The sequence below is a fragment of the Porites lutea genome, chromosome 1 (assembly GCF_958299795.1).
Source record: "Porites lutea chromosome 1, jaPorLute2.1, whole genome shotgun sequence".
Taxonomy (NCBI): domain Eukaryota; kingdom Metazoa; phylum Cnidaria; class Anthozoa; order Scleractinia; family Poritidae; genus Porites; species Porites lutea.
In genome coordinates, this window is record NC_133201.1 from 6,575,920 (window position 1) to 6,580,733 (window position 4,814).

The following is a 4,814-nucleotide window of genomic DNA, read 5'->3' on the forward strand; positions in this document are numbered from 1 at the left end:
AATGTATGAATTCACAACACTCCTCGCCTAAGGATTGAAAATCATTGCCTTCGTCAACATTATATAAATCAAGTCCGTGGAATCCGCGAGCCGGCCAATCACGGGTAGTCGTCGCTCCTCGCGATTTGGTCTTTCGATCCTCGGTCGTTTCGTGACTTTAGTGCTCAAAAAAGTCGACTTTTGGGTAAGTCACGCAGCTCTTAAAAAAGATCCCTGGTTGTTGGTTAGGCCCTCCCTCTATAAATTCAAAACCGTTGATGATACGGAACAAGAACCTTTTCTTTGGAGTTAGTTCATATAACTTTTTACATTTATAGCCCTCGAAAAGTGCAGTCATGAAGCTTGAAATTATTCTGGTACAAGGTTTTTGTCCACTGAAATTAAAAAGACTCAATTCAGTCCTAATGGATTCCATCTTGATAATATTTAACAATCGCAGTGATGTCATAATGACGTCATTTATTATTTGAGAATTAGGATCTGAAACTTTTTATTCAGCATCTTGGATGCGCCATTTTGAATTAATTAAAAGTATTCCGTGTAAATCAAGGTAATCGTGATAGAAAAATTGATCTGTGTATAAACGACGCTTAGGAAAAAAAAAAATCCGCAAGTTTGAAATTCCGAAAGAAATAAATACTGTTAAAAATTGAACCGAACGTCTTCCATTTGGTCATTTTTAATTCATGCTCTTTCTCAACATATTAAAAAAGCCCGGATTACACGAACAGTTATAATGAATTTGATAAAATAGTGCTAAATTTAGTGTAATGCTATAATTTAATAAGTAAAAATAGAGACAAATCCCATTTTATGGGAAAACAAATTTTGAAAAACAAGGCTCTCAAAACTTGGTTGCCATGGCAACGTAAATGACTACTATAAACTGTTCCTAGATACAGTTGACTCCCGATAACCAGAACCCTCGCTAACTCGAACCAAAATCGATTTCCCCTGGATTTCCTTCATATATTTACTGTAATTTTACCCTCGGTAACTCGAACCCTCGATAACTCGAACGTGGCTAACTCGGAGTAATTTTTGTTTCCCCTCAGATCATTTCTATATAATTTTACCCTCGATAACTCGAACCATGTTTTGAGCGCTTCAGAAGTCGGGAAAAAACAGTGTACTGGCGTCCAAAACATTGGATTTTGAAGTCCCATTATATTGACGTGCTGTAGACGTATAGTTTACTAGTGGAGGCTGATGTTGTTTGGCACAAATCTAACGTGAAGCGGCTTTACTTCTCAAAACAGTAAAACGCATGTTCTATTTGATTTAAGCCATGTTTTGTTACGTTACGTTCTGATTTATAATCTAAAAGTATCTTTCAATTTTCACTTAACATTTCTACGTAAAATGTTCACTGTACAGTAAAAACTGTTTTTTTACCTTACTTTCGGCTATTTGCTTCGAGCTCCTGATAACTCGAATTTTTTTCAATTTCCCTTGAAGGTTCGAGTTATCGGGAGTCAACCGTATTTTCTTAGGAAAAGTCGCTAAGTTTGGTGGTCATGTAAAACGGTTTTGAACTTATTCACCATTTAAGCGATGGGGGCTTCGACACCCCCCCCCCCCCCCCCCCTCCACTCCGGTCTGAATACGGCTAAAATGTTGAATTAAGAAATCGCATTGATCAGTACGCAGGATAGCCTCCCCGCAGACGTCCTTTGGGGTTCGTTTGTCACGCATTCATTTCTTCCCCAACCCCAAAGGACGTCTGCGGGGAGGCTATACGCAGGACTTCGACATAATCGCACGCAATTCAATAATAACTTCCGTTTCAATGTTTTACCAGGGTCAAAATATTTCTCGTGACTAGTTGGCCAACCCTAATACAAGGCACGTGGACATAAAAAAATACGAGGAAGTAAATGCTTTTAGTCGTTGAGGACTTAATTGCATAGTTGGAACGTGTTCCTGCCTCGTGCTTTCCGTACGTCATGAATGGCAAACTTACGTTTGGTGTTTCGCTTGACCGAACGCTTCTGTCTGACTCATCAAGTGTGAAAGCAAGCACGTTTTACCATCGTAAAACTTTTCTTAGCAACAGAAAATTTGCTTTATCTCTTAGCAAACTTGCACAGAAAAGAGGGTTTAGCTTGAATCCTTGGTCAAAGCTGATAAGCTCAATATAGTCGAATCTCCTTTTCGACGGCGGCCTCGGATGGCGCTCCATTATGGACAGTTGTCTTTGTCTTGAATGAAGGAACCTTCATACAATATATACTATAACGGGAAAATAATGCGGCCGTCTCTCAGGAGTCTATGTTGAGGCTTCATTTCATCCTTTTAACATTTTTTTGATGTTACTTCTCCGCACAACTGACTGAGGTCACTGAAGTTTCCTGCAACATGTGTATGCGGTTTGTGCGGTATAAAAAACTGCATAATTATGGGACCCAGCATAATGCGTTCTTTGGGTTAAAAGAAAATATTCAGTGGAAACACCAATAATGTCAGAGACAATCAGGAAACGTTGCAAGGCATACTTTGCAAGTTTAATTGCTCTTGCTATGACAATAGACTACACATGTGAAGTCTGTAAAGGCTAATTTATTACAAATGGCGGCATAAATTTAATGGAATGTCAGCCAGAGTTATTTCCGTGTTTAAAACACTTCAAACTTTTGCTTTTGCAGTTTCGACCCATTATTAAGTAGACGCCAAAAACTACGACGTCTAACTCTCAGCTGGTTTTCTATCTACAGTGGTTTCGAACTGGCTCCTCTTTTTCTTAGCACTTTCTATGGTAATATTTCCGTCTGTATTTGTGACCGGTGCCGCGATTCACTGAGGAAAACGCACCTAAAACAGGTGTCACTACTAACGTAACAAAGCGTAAACATTAAAAATATCAACTAAAATTTAAGTTAAGCCTTTTAATTTCCCATTTTATTGTTTTGGCTCAGTTTTAAAGAACTCTTAACGCCTGCTTGAGTTAAAATGTTTACTGTTATTGGCTTGTGTCCGCTTGATAGTTTGAAACTGGACTGACAACTAAGGATAGAAATAAACCCAACCTACCCGTGTACCGTGGACATTTGCTGGCTGATCAACAGCAAATCTCTTGTCAAAAGTCACTAAAGCTTTCCAAACTTTCTCGTCGTGTTCGTTCTGTTTCAATCGGTTTTAATTATATTATCACTCACTTCCTTATGGTAATGCACCATTGAGCTGATCTCATGATACCAGTCATAGCCAATAAGAATTCCCAAAAGGTTGCTAATCAATTTCTAGGTCGACTTCATTTCCTTGTGCAAGAAAATTTGTCTTTGAAGTTATGAACTTTATGTTTTAGAGTCTAAATAAAGTGAGGCCACACGCGGTAGCTGTGAGAAGCTCTTAGCTGGGACGGGATAAGGAATTGCCCCGTCAGTCATTATCTACGAATTAACTAGTGCCATTTCGTGTGATCTAATCATACATTTGAGTTAGAAATTAAAATTTGAACATGCGATATCATTCCAGACGAGTACGCTTGAAGGGCATTTATGTCCAGTTCATGTGATATGGCGTATTAGGACTCCGATTAGGGAAAAGGGTTATGGACGAGAGTAGTAGCCGGGTTTCTTCGGCTGCCTGTGTAACGAACTTAAACATTGAAGGCTAACCCTAAGTCACATCGAAAGCTTTTTAGGTTTGGTTAGGTAAGTATTTTAGCAAAGACTAGACTCTTCAGGAGTTCTGGCAGTGTTGTGTCTAGTTACCTTCATGTAAATGGATTCTATTGCGACTAGTTTTCCCAAAACCTATGAGAACATTAAGGAAATATAGAATGACGTCGACCGTGGAAAACGTGAGAAGATTCAAGTTGACAATTTATCAACAATGGCACATGAAAACTGTCCAAAATAATTCTTATGGATAAGAAAGACCTATGAAACCTCTTACTTTTTTATGTGGATAAAATAAACACTAAACGACAAGTAAAGGAAAAAAGTTAGTCCCGTGGTACAAAAACCGCTTGCCGTACTTTTAGCATAAGTTTTCCTTAAAACCTTCTTTTGTCAAGATCACGGCAAAGTTTTGTCAGGTACTTGATGTCCCACAGACAACTGTTTCTTTACAGTTGTGTCTGTCTTTCTGAGCAGTGTAGGCAACATAAACATTTTCTGTTGTTGCTCTGATCTGGCTTATAGAACACTGTTAATAATACTTGATAGGGCAATCCTATCCAACTGACTTGTGGAGCTAGAAACTCTTGGCGAGTTAACCTATGTGAGCTGCTGTAGGTTAATTTGTGACAGGGCGTTAAACATACAGCCAGAAGCGGCAATCTCGAAAGCCGTCTTAAAAACTATTGCGGCGTGATTGCGAACAGTATCACGCGATGTACCGCAGCATAGGGTCATTTGTTACCGTACTTTAAAACCAAGACATGATATCACAAGTGGGATTCACAACCACTGAAAATGTCGTAGACTGAAGTGATTTTTGAGTAATCTAGTGGATTTTTTGCCTCACAAGGGACAAAGACTCAAAAGCTAAGACCGGACAAAGATGTGACCTGCTTCTCGGTGGGCCCTCTGAAACCGAGGATTAACGACCAAAAGTGCAACTACTTACTTTGGTAGACGAGAAATTATGGAATGAATTTGTGCAATACTTGGACAATGCTACTATATCGAGACACGAAAATTATTGGCAGCTCAATCAAACCATGTGGGGGTGAAGATGTCTCCTTTATTCTTGACTGTAGCTATTTCACTGTAAAGTAGGCTTTCTCTAACTGGAATCTCTAACTTCATCTCCACCTAACTGCTCTTAACAAGCTACACAACAACTATCGACAAGAGGCCACCAACGTA